We start from the raw sequence: 8,240 nt of genomic DNA on the forward strand, positions 1-8,240 counted from the left end.
TAAGGGAGGAAGACACAGTATCACGGATGAAAACACCCTTTAATGAATGAAGACACATTATCAGGGATAAAGACATGATATCAGGGATGAAGACACAGTATATGGGACGAAGAAACAGTATCAGATATGAAGGCATGGTATAAAGGATGAAGACTAAGTATCAGGGATGAAGACAGTATAAGGGATGAAGACACAGCATAAGGGATGAAGACATGGTTTCAGGGATGAAGACACAGTATATGGGATGAAGACACAGTCTCAGGGATGAAGACATGTTATCAGGGATGAAGACACAGTATATCGGATGAAGAAACAGTATCAGATATGAAGGCATGGTATAAGGGATGAAGACAGTATCAGGGATGAAGACACAGTATATGGGATGAAGACATGGTATATAGGATGAAGACACTGTTTCAGGGATGAAGACACAGTATATGGGATGAATGCATGGTACAAGGGATGAAGAAACGGTAGATGGGATGAAAAGACAGTAACAGGGATGAAGACACGGTATAAGGGATGACGGCAGACTATTAGGGTTGAAGATCAGTATCACAGATGATGGCACAGTATATGGGATGAAGAGACAGCATATGCGATGAGATGGTATCAGGGACGAAACCACGGTATCACGGATGACGACACAGTATCAGAGATGAAGACACAGTATCAGGAATGAAGATGAGGCATATGGGATGAAGAGACGGTATCAGGGATTGAGACACGGTATCAGAGATGAAGACATAGTATCAAGGATGAAGATGAGGCATATGGGATGAAGAGACGGTATCAGGGAATGAGACACGGTATCAGAGATGCAGACACAGTATCAGGGATGAAGATGAGGCATATGGGATGAAGAGACGATATCAGGGATTGAGACACTGTATCAGAGATGAAGACAAAGTATCAGAGATGAAGAGACTGGATTTGGGATGAAGAGACAGTATCAGGGATGAAGACACGTATCAGGGATGAAGACACAGCATCAGAGATAAAGACACGGTATCAGGTGTAGAGGAGGAGCCAAGTACCTCTACCGGAGGTCCCGCCCCCATTTTGCCTATATGTTGACAACCAGAAATTGCGACATGCGCAAAAACAGTGAGGGTATCTATACCTCGAAGAGTCCTTAAAGCAAGGTATCCATTGAGAAACCCCTATGTGCATTCACAAAGAAATTACGGTCTTCTGAAGGAAGGTCCGGTAGAAGTGTGAAATTAATGAAAGAGAAGATTGGTGACGACACATGAAGTAGAAGTGACGAACCCAGAATGGATGCCAATGAAGAAAGAATATAGACCTTATAAAGATCTGATGACGAAGTAAGCAACATTTTGGGAGCGAAAGAAAGATTGCACGTGCGGAGAAGCACTGGAGAAAATGCAAAACCATTTTGCAAATGTACAGATACAGTAACGCAAATAGACAAAGTAATCATTAGGCTCGCTATGAATTAAATAGACTGCAGGCGATGAGCCAATGTATATACCTATATAGGAATGTATCGAATCTGGATGTTCCATGACGCATTTTAGCAAACTTGGATCCCGTGAATAAAAGGGTTGGAAGTGTGGTGCAGCAGAATAGAAGAGCTGATGGTGAAGGAAGGAAGATTAGAGAAAGGCTTGGATGGGCCAGTTTCAAGAGTCGGGCCGTTGGGAGACTTGAAAGGATACAACAAACGTGAGAAGCAAGCTGAACTCCCATTTGAGGAATAATGGAAAAACACTAGAAGTGCCAAGGTTTCTTCATTTAATAGTATTAAATACAATGAAGGAGCTCAAAACATGGTCTACAGTCACATGGTCGGGTGGAAATAGACTTTCGGTCAAAGACCTACCAGGTCGACTTTGGGGAACTTGGGGGTGTTTTCTAATTTTGTAAATTGTTGCTATTTGTGAAAGGCTTGCTTTTGCAAGCTGTAACACAATACACACAAATAAAAAATAAAGGGTTGAGAAAGAGAGCCAGAAGCAGAGGAAGGTGAGGGGGCAGATGTTGGAAAATAAGAGCCAGAAGCAGAGGAAGCTGAGGAGGCAGAGGTTTGAGAAAGAGAGCCAGAAGCAGAGGATGCCACAGAGGCAGAGTTTGGAGTAGGGGAGCCTGAAGGTGAAGAGGCAGAGGTTTGATAAATAGAGACTGAAGCAGAGGACTCCAATGAGGCAGAGGTTGCAGAAGGAGAGGCAGAAGCAGTGAAAGCTGAAGAGGCAGGGGTTTGAGAGAGACAGAAGCAGAGAACGCAAAGGAGGCTGAGTTTTGAGAAGGAGAGCCAGAAGCAGAGGAAGCCAAGGAGGCAGAGATTACAGAAGGAGAGGAAGTCAGGGAGGCAGAGGTTTGAGAAAGAGAGCCAGAAGCAGAGGATGCCACGGAGGCAGAGCTTGGATTAGGGGAGCCTGTAGCAGAGGAAGCTGAAGAGGCAGAGGTTTGATAAAGAGAGACTGAAGCAGAGGACTTCAAGGGGGCAGAGGTTGCAGAAGTAGAGGCAGAAGCAGTGAAAGCTGAAGAGGCAGGGGTTTGAGAGAGACGGAATCAGAGGACGCCAAGGAGGCTGGGTTTTGAGAAGGAGAGCCAGAAGCAGAGGAAGCTGAGGAGGCAGAGATTGCAGAAGGAGAGTCAGAAACAGAGGAAGTCAGGGAGGCAGTGGTTGCAGAAGGGGAGCCGAAGCAGCGGAACTCAGGGGAGAAGAAGTTGGAGAAAGGGTGCCCGAAGCAGAGGAAAAGGTTGGAAAAGTGGAGGCAGAAGCAGAGGAAACTGAGGAGGCAGAGATTTGAGAAAGAAGCAGAGGAATCAATGAAGCAGTAGTTTGGGAGGTAGAGCCAGAGGACGAGGTTGTAGAATGAGAGCAAGCAGCAATCTGGAGTAGTTAGCAGGTCATAATCTTGGAGCGGACCAGAGATGGTGAGATCAAGACAGGACTAGGGGGGGGGGATCAGGCTGCCGACAGAGGAGTAGCTACTTAACAGAAGGGCGTCAAGGATAAGTGCAACCTGTGAAGGAGTGAAAGGCACTGCACACCTTCTTAATTAGTAGGGTGCTATATCCTTTGAAAAATAAAGATGCAGAATTTCCTAAGTGTGAATGGCACCAGATACCTACTATGCATAACAGTGGAGTAAACAGTGGAAAGCAATGCAGACAGTGGAAAATCAACTCTATCCCTCCTTTAAACAAAGAGAGGAGAAGAGTGAGATGGCGCAGTTAAGAGAACCCAGACGTCCGACAGGACTACCATAGACTCTGAAAATGAGCTGAAGCACTATAATTCAGGATCAAGAAGAAGCGTGCCAGACACTGTCCTTTTGGTGTGGATTACACATAGTGGGCAGGATGGTATAACAATGTGAAGAGTCCCTGTGTCAGAGAAGCATTTGGGCATTGTATCTCTGACACTATGAGCAGAGGAAAGAGACACAGCTGCATGCTTTATCCCTGAGAGTACAAGCTAAGAAGCAGGTGGGTTCTGTATCCCTGCGACTGCAATCCAAGAACCTGCTGGGTGCTGTATCCCTGAAACTGCAAGCCAAGAACCTGCTGGGTGCTGTATCCCTGAAACTGCAAGCCAAGAACCTGCTGGGTGCTGTGTCCCTGAGACTGCAAGCCAAGAACCTGCTGGGTGCTGTATCCCTGAAACTGCAAGCCAAGAACCTGCTGGGTGCTGTGTCCCTGAGACTGCAAGCCAAGAACCTGCTGGGTGCTGTATCCCTGAAACTGCAAGCCAAGAACCTTCTGTCGGCTGTGACCCTGAGACTGCAAGCCAAGAAACTGCTGGGTGCTGTATCCCTGAGACTGCAAGCCAAGAACCTGCTGGGTGCTGTGTCCCTGAGACTGCAAGCCAAGAACCTGCTGGGTGCTGTGTCCCTGAGACTGCAAGCCAAGAACCTGCTGGCTGCTGTATCCTTGAGACTGCAAGCCTAGAACTGGCTGGGTGCTGTATTCCTGACACTGCAAGCCTAGAACCGGCTGGCTTCTGTATCCTTGAGACTGCAAGCCTAGAACTGGCTGGGTGCTGTATCCCTGAGACTGCAAGCCTAGAACCTGCTGGGTGCTGTATCCCTGAGACTGCAAGCCAAGAACCTGCTGGGTGCTGTAATTCTGACACTGCAAGCCAAGAACCTGCTGGGTGCTGGGTCCCTGAGACTGCAAGCCAAAAGCTGGCTGGCTGCTGTATCCCTGAGACGGCAAGCCTAGAAGTGGCTGGGTGCTGTATCCCTAAGACTGCAAGTCTAGAACCTGCTGGGTGCTGTGTCCCTGAGACTGCAATCCAAGAACCTGCTGGGTGCTGTATCCCTGAGACTGCAAGCCAAGAACCTGCTGGGTGCTGTATCCCTGACACTGCAAGCCAAGAACCTGCTGGCTGCCTGTATCCTTGAGACTGCAAGCCTAGAACTGGCTGGGTGCTGTATCCCTGAGACTGCAAGCCAAGAACCTGCTGGGTGCTGTATCCACGAGACTGCAAGCCAATAACCGGCTGGGTGCTGTATCCCTGAGACTGCAAGCCAAGAACCTGCTGGGTGCTGTATCCCTGAGACTGCAAGCCAAGAACCTGCTGGCTGCTGTCTCCCTGAGACTGCAAGCCAAGAACCTGCTGGCTGCTGTCTGCTGTATCCTTGAGACTGCAAGCCTAGAACTGGCTGGGTGCTGTATTCCTGAGACTGCAAGCCTAGAACCGGCTGGATGCTGTATCCCTGAGACTGCAAGCCTAGAACCAGCTGGGTGCTGTATCCCTGAGACTGCAAAACAAGAACTGGCTGGGTGCTGTGTCCCTGAGACTGCAAGCCTAGAACCTGCTGGGTGCTGTATCCCTGAGACTGCAAGCCAAGAACCTGCTGGGTGCTGTATCCCTGAGACTGCAAGCCAAGAACCTGCTGGGTGCTGGGTCCCTGAGACTGCAAGCCAAGAGACTGCTGTATCCCTGAGACGGCAAGCCTAGAAGTGGCTGCGTGCTGTATCCCTAAGACTGCAAGTCTAGAACCTGCTGGGTGCTGTGTCCCTGAGACTGCAATCCAAGAACCTGCTGGGTGCTGTATCCCTGACACTGCAAGCCAAGAACCTGCTGGCTGCTTGTATCTTTGAGACTGCCTAGAACTGGCTGGGTGCTGTATCCCTGAGACTGCAAGCCAAGAACCTGCTGGGTGCTGTATCCACGAGACTGCAAGCCAATAACCGGCTGGGTGCTGTATCCCTGAGACTGCAAGCCAAGAACCTGCTGGGTGCTGTATCCCTGAGACTGCAAGCCAAGAAGCAGCTTGGGGCTCGATCACGTTGGGTACCAGCCAAGAAGTGTGCTATATCCTGAGACTACAGGTCAGAATGTAGCGGGGTGCCATATCCCTGTGACTATATTATACTTCCCTGCTCTGGGAGACCACTATTCTCACGATAGGAAAATCATGCCCACTGTGGCGTTTATCCCATCCTGATACCTTTTTGGTTAGACCAAATCCCAGGAGGGGTCCATGTTATGCTTTGAGAAAACCCTCGTATCATGCAGTTGTTTATCCCAAATGCATTCTCTTCTTGCAAACATTGCAATAACAATTGAGTCAAGTAAATAAACAAATAAAAAGCGCATTTTTCGCATGAAAATAGAAGTAAAATCACTTTTGAATAAGCTGGTTCCTTTCGAATGACACAAACCAAAGTAAGAGGTGTCCTACAAATTGTGATCCGCGCCTCCCTTCCTTCCTTTTGACAAAAATAGGGTCTCGGCCAATTTCTCCTTCTCTTGCTTCAATGGTGCAGGGTTCCAGAGCAGGGACAAACCCTACCACTATGGCATTGTGTGCTGGGTCCAACTGGCTACTTGCACACACACACACACACACAAACACACCACTGGGCCGATAGTGTTTATGTAAGAACGTATTTGCTCCCTTGCTTCACCTGCACCATGTGTTTAAGGTTGAACATGTCGCCTTCACAGCCCAGGCATAGACAGTAATTTCTAAAGTCCCACTCAATAAAGATTTGCAAAGGGGATTCCAGTTCTATGCCAGGAAGATGGCACTGCACCATCAGCTCACATCTACGGTACTATACTAGTCTGCCACTCGTTGGTGCAACTCAAGGAATTGCCACTTAAGTGAACTGCTTTGTGTTGTGTGGAATGAGCTTCAGTGGGAAAATAACATAGCCCCGCCTCTCTCACCGCTGGCCAGACACACACCACCATCCACGTGTCAGTGAATGATTAGCAGCCATTGCTGATTTTCAGGCTTGCCTGTATTTTTGAGTCAATGAGTCAATAGGGCGCACACCGCATGAGCATGAGGGAAACAACAAAACGGCGGCCATTTTGAATGTCTCTAGTAACTTCCTATTTTTGTGCCAATAACGTATTTAGCCATCATCCCTGCCAAAGTAGGAAGTTACTCAAATACCATGACGCCTAACTTTCAGTAGGCAAAAGACAACATATGTTAAAGTGTGTTTTCAAGTATTTTTAACATAAAAGGTTACAGGAAAAGGGATGTGAAGGTATATTATGTGCAAAACCCTTTTTTTTTAAAATAGCTTCTTGATTTTTCTTAAATTAAACTATGGCAATTCAGCCTTTTGTAATGGTATAACCATTAGGACCATATGTTTCAGTATAAGCGGTAGGATTGCCCTTCTGAAACTCAAAAACCCCTTCTGAAAAGAAAATAGTCTTCAATGTATTTTAGTCAACATTATAGCCTTTGGGCAATATTGACTGCTCTTGACAGTTAAAAAATACTATGTATTTCCACAGCATCATTCGAACAGAATGATAAATGTGTCTGCGATGGTGTGAAAGGCAGGTCGTCCAGCCGACAGCAGTGTTGCACCCTATGTTACTGCCCCCTATGCCACTAGGAGGCCAGGACGCGCATCTTCCAGTGCAGAAGCACCGGGGAGTAAGAACCTGGAAATGCTGGTTGCCTCTGGGCACTCAGATCAGGTTGGCCATGCTGGATGAGGTCTCCCCCCCCCCCCCCGCTGGTTCCCAGACAACTTGCCTGAAATTGTGAACACCCCAATGATTCTCCTGTTGATTGCACTGGTACCACCTGGACATTAGAAGATGGCTGCCAAATAAACCAGCACACCGAAAAGGAGCATGGAGCCAGCTGAGGTCAGGGTCACAGCAACACTGAACATGGCGGTCAGGCGTCGTGCATCGCTAGCTTGTGGTGTGGAGCTAGCAAGCACGACCAGGATGATCCCACACACCAAGATGAGGAGGGCGCTGACCAGAAGGACCAGGGAATCTGAGAGGCCTCCGCTCTTGAGCATGCCCACCTGGTCCCGGCTTTGAATGCAGTTCATGTCCTGGACGGCTGAGCTGAGCAGCTGTTTCAGGAGTATGAGCAGGGCCAGGATGCAGAGCGAGCTGCCCACTGTCATCCGCCACTCCCCGGAGCGGCTGCTGGTGCTGGACAGAAGCACAATCCCTCCCACCCACCCCACAGAGGATGATCGCTAGCACTGCCATGGAGTAGCACAGGATGGACTTGCGGGGCTCCCGCGACCACCACAGCTCAATGTGTTCATCCAGAATGCTTCTCCGCATGCGGCCTGGATCCACAGGTACTCGCGGAGGGTACACCTCTTCCATCTCAGCCATTCAGCGTCCACGCTAGGAACTAGGGTGTGTGCAAAACACAAAGTCACTAGTCACAGGAAGAGGACAACTATATAGTGCGTGTCGCGTATGCCCATGGCCTTCCCTACTCGTGTCGTTGAGTAGCAGTGGGTCTCCATGGCTTGCCTGGGATTCCTGTACAGACTTAAGGGCGTATCATCTGGGCAGCTCCGTCATGTCCTCTGCCTTCAAGGACCCCAGTCCGCATTGACGTACAGGATAGCTATTCCAGAAGAACTGAGACATCACAGCCTCTGCAGGATGCTTCTTCCTCGTCGCTTCTATGTGTGGCCTAAAAGGGTGTAGAGATAAAGACAGAGTTAATTACACAGAGACAAAAGGAATTCTCCTTCAAAAACTCTAGGTGTGTCAACACCTAACAAACTACCCTACGAGGATATGATGACATCCAATCTCTGGGTTGTGTGCGCTATAGAAATGTTCAAATAAATAAATAAATCCACTGAATAACAGTACCGTAGAAAGGGTATGGGGGACACCAATTAGTAAAACCACCTTACGAGGATATGATGGCATCCAACGAATAAGAGTACCCTAGATGGGGGATGGCGAACTATAATGAGTGAACCCACCCTACGAGGATATGATGACATCCAATGAATAAGAG

The 8,240-nt window shown here is 48.4% G+C and overlaps 1 pseudogene; it reads right to left on the bottom strand.

The window, feature by feature from the left end:
• Nucleotides 1–6,919: 6,919 nt before the first annotated feature.
• Nucleotides 6,920–7,805, bottom strand: LOC138565319 (transmembrane protein 125-like; annotated as a pseudogene).
• Between the last annotated feature and the right edge of the window lie 435 nt (nt 7,806–8,240).

Source organism: Ambystoma mexicanum, chromosome 1p (assembly GCF_040938575.1).
Source record: "Ambystoma mexicanum isolate Mex_15411 chromosome 1p, UKY_AmexF1_1, whole genome shotgun sequence".
In the NCBI taxonomy this organism is placed as follows: domain Eukaryota; kingdom Metazoa; phylum Chordata; class Amphibia; order Caudata; family Ambystomatidae; genus Ambystoma; species Ambystoma mexicanum.